At 40.2% G+C, this 7,511-nt stretch overlaps 1 pseudogene; it reads right to left on the bottom strand.

Annotated features, from left to right (window-relative positions):
• Positions 1-868: 868 nt before the first annotated feature.
• On the bottom strand, positions 869-3,342 carry LOC125366996 (annotated as a pseudogene).
• Positions 3,343-7,511: the final 4,169 nt, after the last annotated feature.

Genomic DNA, 7,511 nt, shown 5'->3' with positions numbered 1-7,511 from the left:
TTATGATATGAAGCATGGCCACTACCTCGAGAGACTAAAGCCCATTGTGTTTAGATACAAGAGAGAAAGATAGATATACATAAATATTTGCCCTCCTTAGAGCTAATGTATGATAGTAAGAATTTAAAAATGCAGTGATAGAGATTCTATAAATGTAATGAATACATTCTTTTCATAGACCATTTGCAATCTCATTCAGAATTACAGAGTATATTACAGCTCTGAAGTAGCTCTGTTTTCAAAGGCCATTAAGTTGTTTACATGGAATTTGGGACTAACATATTCTGACGAGCAGAAAACATGTTGGTTGTAACGTTTATTAAGGCTTGGGATAGATTAGAAATCCATCTATTACTACCATATATTCTCAGACAAATACATCGTGAAAATATCTTGATTTATCTATGTAGAAAGTCTGGCAAAAATTACCTATATGAAGGAGAAAATTCAGATTATAAATGTGCAACACAATTTCCATATTGACCTTGACTTATTGACATGTAGTTGCTGGTTTGACCAGCATCATTGCCTCCTTAGGCAATAGTAAATGGATGCATTTGTGGGGGCCTCTGTACACGAAATTCTCATGGAATCCGCTTAAATCAAATAGTAATGTTTTGTGGCTCTTAAGTTAGATGTGTCAATTGACCATCTGGGTATGATTCCCTAATAACTTTGGTTGACGCTCCAAATGGCAAAGCTATTATGGAGCCATTTCACTGAGTATCTGATGTGACTTCCTCTGATGCAATCTAGTTGCTCATCCCAAATGACTTTATGCAAATAGTTTCTTGACACAGATGTTGGACCAAATACATCAAAGATAACTTCATGCCTGGGGACTCACTATCTGTGGTCTTGGAGGAAATCATAGCACATGCGACGAAGAAGGAAAATCTGCAATCATGTTGTTCAACTCATCTTTTTCTACTGCATACAAGGCCACAGCTGGAGTGCCCCAAAGAAGGGTTTTACATTCTTTCTGGGGATTCACAAGAGGCTTCCATGAAACGTAGCTACAGTGTACAACTCTGTCAATAAAAAGACTCTTGTGCACCTATGCAAAGATATATGCATATATATAGTGACACAAGGGGCCACACTTCCAGAGAGAATTTCACCTTGGCAGATGCTTCAGGGATTTGCCTTTGGATATTCACCCTCCTTCTTCTCCAGTTTCCCCTCCCTGTCTGTTGCTTCGCTGGAATGAGCTTATTTTCTACAATGAAGCACCAAGTACACATGGATGGAGATGTGATAATTGCTGAGTTTTTCCCTCTCTTCACTTTGGGAGCAGATGGCAGTAATGACAAAGCTCCTGGTAATGAACAGAACAAGCAGTAAGTAAATCATCACATTGTTTCCCTTTACTGTTTCTGCCCCTCAGGATGGGCAATGGCTTTGGGAACTCAGGGTGCTCACATGCATGTGCTCTGTCTTCTCAACCCTGACCTCCCATCCCCATGCACCAAAACCAGCTTTCCTTCATTATTTTATATTGCATCTACTGTGAGGTCATTTTCTGCTTGGGGTTTCCTTACTTTCCAGGGCTGTGACATTTTCACAGCATCCCTGTATCTCCCCCATCCCAGCAGTCATTGGGGAGGGTGAAGTCATGTGTATACAATTAAGCAGAGTAAGTGGTACAAGTTTTTACTAAAATGCTGCAAACAAATTTCCTTCCTCACAGATGAGTCATGTGAGATTTCTTTTGCTAACACCTATATGGTGAGGATATTTAATTTAAAAATTCTTATTGTAGGCTGGTGGCTCATGACTGTAATGCTAACTAATCAGGAGACTGCTCTCTGAGGATGAAGGTTTCAAGCAGGCCCAGGCAAAAAATTCTGTAAGCCCTTTATCTCCAATGAACCACCAAGACCAGGATGGAGAGCTGTAGATCAAGTGGAAGAGAGCATTGAGAAAATAAGCTCAAGGACAGTATCTGGGCACTAGAACACACACACACACACACACACACACACACACACACACACACACACTGGCATTGCAGGGATAAGCACTCTTGATTGGCCATTTCTCTCAAGGCTATTGTTCTACCACTTGAGCCACACCTTCATTTCTGGCTTCCTGTAGGTAGGCTAATAAGAAAGTTAATGGGCTTTTGTGCCACAGCTAGCTCAACTCAGGAACATCAGCTAGCATTACAGGAACAGGTCATTTTAATTATTGGAGGTATCTCCAATTTCTAATTTTTATATACCATCACCAAAACGGTAATTCTTTTGGATTGTTGATAATTTTATTGTTTTGAGTTAGTACAAATTATATTTAGAAGGAGTTCCATTGTGAGATTTACACACATGCGCACAGTACTCTTGGAACAAATTACCCCTGTCTTCCTGTATTTCCTGCTAAGGAAATTAATCAATAATTTTCAGAAGATACCTCTGTGATCCAGAACATTCACCTGAAAATTGACTCATTGGTTTTATACTAGGTCGATCCAAGTACAAATGTGGATGAATGACTAATAGAGTAAGTGGTCCACCTATGAATAAATATTAAAAGTCATCACCAAAATGAAAAGCCTCAGCAAATGTCCTTATTATATATGGTGATAATGAATCCCTACCCCAGTAATGATGTCTTTTGAGGAATATTTCATAAAATGAAGTTTGTATCCTGAATTCACAGTGGGATTTAACAATGATGGATGCCCTGAGACATGTGGCCAAAAGGGAACACTACCACACTGTTGTTGGGAATGTAAACTTTCCAACCACAAATCTGGCCCTTTCTGCTTCCTGCTGAGCCACCTGTTTGGCTTAAACTGCTTCTGTGAACTCCTTCCCGAAGGTCAGATGTGTCAGTGACACATCATCGAGGATGAGCCCAAAGGTTGCTGCTCACTCTGTGAGGTCATCGCTGACCTGCCTGGAGACCAGCTCTCCCTGGGTGATCAGTTCTCCAGCATCGAAGCTAGCCACCACACGCTTGAGGATCTCCATGGCAATGGATGGCAACACAAGGTCATCAGTAGTCCTCTCTGATGCTAGTGTAGATGCGAGGAAGCTGGCTTGCAACAGGCAAGAAGAGGATGCACAGTGTGATGTTGACATTCTGCAAATCTTTGCTACCAGCAATGACCTGTATGTTACGTGGCCGAGAGCGGCAGACAAAGATAATTGATTTCTGTACCCAAGGGATCAGAAAGTGAGTCCCTTCCCCTACCACAATGTCCTGAATGCCACGGAATCGGTTGAAGATGACAGCTCTGTGCCCAGCATCCACATTATATAAGGCAGAGTTCACCACGCCTCCTGCGATGGCTAGGGCCAGGCCGAACTTGTCAATGGACTCAAATTATTTGGCAGCCATGTTTCCTTCTGTTGGACCCACTCACACCTGCCTTTACTCTAACCTCCACATGAATTTTCCCCTCTATTCCATATTTCTTAGCAGGTTTGTCACACTTTGACAAAGTACCTGGGAATTGGGGCTGGGGATATGGCCTAATGGCAAGAGTGTTCGCCTCCTATACATGAAGCCCTGGGTTCGATTCCCCAGCACCACATATATAGAAAACGGCCAGAAGTGGCGCTGTGGCTCAAGTGGCAGAGTACTATTCTTGAGAAAAAAGAAGCCAGGGACAGTGCTCAGGCCCTGAGTCCGAGGCCCAGGACTGGCAAAAAAAAAAAAAAAAAAAAAAGTACCTGGGAATTACATTATGTGGCTGAAACGTTTATTTTGCTCCCTTCTGTGGGGTTTTATTCATTGGTTAGTTGGCTTGCTACATAAGCATTCCTCTCACCAAAATGTGAGATATTGAAATAGACTGTGTGAAAATTTTCTCACTTTGTGGCCACTGGAAAAGTAAGAAAAAGTTATGGTGGGTATGAGGTTCACATAACCCTATAAAAGGAAGGTCTGTGCATTATATATAGCATACTGTATAAGATTCAAATTGTGTTATTCCTCCTTGTTCTTCACAATCTCATAGAGGAATAAGAGACAACAAAATCAAGGAAGATCCATAGTGTTGACCAATAATATTTACTTTCTCATCATTAATCTCTAACCTCTTAAAGGTCTCATCCTACTCAGTAGTTCTACAAACTAGATAGAGATCAAGGCTATACACATAGGACTTTTATGATCACGTGACATGGAATTGATAACAACATTCAATTTACTTATTGGGTTTATGTGTATACGAATACTATTGGGGGCTGGGAATGTGGCTTAATAGTAGAGTGCTTGCCTCACACTCATGAAGCCTTAGCTTTGGGGGAAAAACAAATCTTGGACTCTGAATTGCCAATAGAATTAATTTTTTCTACTCATTTTTATGCATGTGTATTCAACTTGTTGGTAATATTAGTTGAACTGCTATCATATGAAGGGCAAAACCTTGTTAATTACAAGGTCTTCGTTTTCCTCAAAATTACATTTACAATACAAACTAAACTCCAACTTGTGCATCTTTATTTCCTTGTGCCCAGTAATGTTCTTGCAAAAGAACAAGTTCTGTGAGTTGTGATTGGGGTAAAAACAAGGGTTGTGCACAGCATGATTTTTATAACTTCAAAGAATGAATGATTCTCTGTTCTCCACCACATTACATGGGCATGGAAGAAACAAATGTAAAACTTCAAGAAGGGTCACTCACAGTGCTGTTATTTGTATTGTACAGAGCCATAGAGAGGTGCACAAGCTTTATTAGGCATGATTTCCAAAGAGGTAGTTGAGTTGTGTGCTTGGGATCAGGATTATGGCAGCATGAAGGGTGCAGAAAACAATTGTAAAGATGTTATAAATAGCAAGAAATATGTGTGATGTTCACTGCAAATGAAAAAGTTTCAATCAAAGTGAAAAAAAAAAAGAATGTGGGATGGCTCCCCAGCTCCCATGTCCTACTCTGCCCTACCTCTCATCCTAACAGAATTCAAACTCTGGGCTTCAGTTATCCTAGGCAAGTGCTCTACCACTGAGCTACGTTCCTTGCCCTGACTTTGAGTATTCTCTTATCCTACTTCGCCTCCTCTCTCTATGCCATCACCACTTTCCTTCCCCTCCCTTTCTTCTCGTCCAGCTGCTCCCTCTCTTCAGTGTGGAAGAATCCAAGGCTTTGGGATTAAGATGCACTAATTCTGCCATTAATTTACACTCCCTGCACACACGGCTTCTCTGAAATGTGATTTTATTTCAATTCAACTTAAACTACTCTTTTGCGAAAGTGATATATATTTTTGGAAAGTTGCCTTCTGACCTCTAAAATTTGATAAGCCAAATGAAAATACAGTATTTTAAAATGATATAGTAACAGTAGATAGATAAGCCTCATTAGTCCAACTCAAGTGGATAATGATGTTTTTATTCATGCCAATGGACCAGGAAGACCCTTATAAAATGGGGCAGTTGAAAGAGTACAGGCAGCTTAGGGCCTGGTTCAAACCATTGGCAAATCTTAGTCTTGGAATAAATTGAAATTGAAAGTACTCCTGGCTTAAACTGGCAAAAGACAATCAGGCCACCTGGTGGGCTAAGAGATCAGATAACCACCTTCTTTCCCCAGCTGAAGGTATTCAAAAAGTAAAATGAGAATTTTAAATGCTCTCATCAAAACTGGGCTAAAGACTCCAGTCAAGTACTGGGTGGGCTCAATTTAGCCAGGGGACCCCCCTCTCAGCTTTCTTCAACCAAAATCTATTTAGTGTACTAAAATGCCTTGCTAACAGAAGCAAGCCCTGGTAAATGAGGCCATAGAGTGCTAAGGTCATTTGTTAAAAAAAAGTTTTTTCTTAAATCTTGGTGGTTTCCAAGATTGGCAAAATACCTCTTGCCACTGGAAAAAGTATGGCCCATATTTATTTTGCCCGCTTTAGGATCTTTTGTGCAAATGTATGCGAGTGTGTGCGTGTGAGTGTGAATATATTCAAGATTAAAACTGTCAATATGATGTCAAAATGGTTGAGTTTAAGTTCAAACTTCAAAAAGGTCATTAAGTTTGGGTGTTTCCAAATGTTTTAAAGGATTTTTGCATTGCTTTAAAGAGGAATTATAGTTTAAACAAAACATTTCTTTAATTTGCAGTAGCAAAATATTGGTATCTTAATATGTTATGCTGTTTGCACTGTAATCAAGTTACCTAGCTTAGCATAAGGCATCAGGAATTTTAAGTTTATTTCCCTCCACTGTTTACAAATTTGGGGATAAATGTCAGAAATGTGAATATTAATGTTTATCACTGTTAAATAACTGCTTCCAGTTTCTCAATCAGAGATCAAGAGGAAAGGACAGGAAAACTTAGGATGGGCCTGTGTTCATATCTTCGGGGTTGAGAGGTGAATTGGCAAGGGTGCAGCTTAGCTGGTCCATGCATGGTGAGGCAGGCCCCAGGGGGGAGTCTGCCCATGGTGGAAAAAGGGCAAGCTTGAACAAAGGCAGTTCATCGAGCCCTAAGGATTCGGATGGGTATATGTCCATTCTGTAGGACAGGCCAATGGAGGCCTATTGTTGCTGATCCTTGCTGATCGACATTAAAAACCTGAGGCTAAAATGGTCAATGTGATGATTTGTTTGGTATTTCTAAAACTGCCTGTCAAGATGTAGTAAAAACAGGAGGAATGGACAAATTGAAAGAGGGCACACACAGATTGGCCACAGTTGTAGCTGAAATGAGAGAGGGGTTGTGTTCGCCTCTCTGTGCACACATTAAAAAGCAATTAAAAAGTGAAAAAAAGATGTAGTAAAAATTGGAAAAGCTTTAAAAAGAGGGTTAAAAAGTTTAATTGTATGATATAAGTTGATTTCTATGCTATTTTTCAATTTGGATGTATTTTTTAAGTAAAGATAATAAGTCTGGATCCTTGTGTTTGTAATTCTGGTCCTTGTAATTCTACATAAAGATTCTTGATAATTCTTGATAAGGATTCTTAGAAGGGAACTATGATTACAATACATTATATGATTATAATACATCTGAAATGCAGTTATAGCTTGGCTTGAATTTGAAAGTATTTCCTACTAGGTGATTATTCTTGGTAGCTTAAAATTTTTCTTCTCATACATTTGAAGTCATTCATTCCTTAGTCTTCTCTTTTTAAACATTTTACTTCATTGCAAAAATGATTACAGAGGGTTAACAGTTACAAAAGGTAATGAGTATTATGGGAAATGCCTCAGGGGAGCTAGTGGCTATCGATGTAGAGCCACATATGCCTGGAACTCTGCTACAAACAGCAGAGTCACCACATGCTCTTGGGCAAACCCAATGGGTATTAAGGCCTGAGTTGGCTCTGCCCCAATTCTGTGCCTCCTGGGAAGTCCCTACTCAGAAGAGTCACTATGTAAAGGTGTCTGTTACCTACTGGTTGTTGACTACATCATATACTGGGTGATTCACCTATATAGGCTTTGAAACTGCGCAATAACCTAGATCTGTACCTGGAGTCTTGTCTCTGGAGTCTGTCTCACCCAGGCCCCCCTACTTCGGTGACTCCACCTCCACTTGTCCCCCAAGCCACTGCCCATCAGCAACTGCAGCA

This window comes from Perognathus longimembris, chromosome 18 (genome assembly GCF_023159225.1).
Source record: "Perognathus longimembris pacificus isolate PPM17 chromosome 18, ASM2315922v1, whole genome shotgun sequence".
Classification (NCBI taxonomy): domain Eukaryota; kingdom Metazoa; phylum Chordata; class Mammalia; order Rodentia; family Heteromyidae; genus Perognathus; species Perognathus longimembris.
Note: the sequence above shows the minus strand (reverse complement) of the source record. Positions and strands in the feature narration are given on the sequence as shown.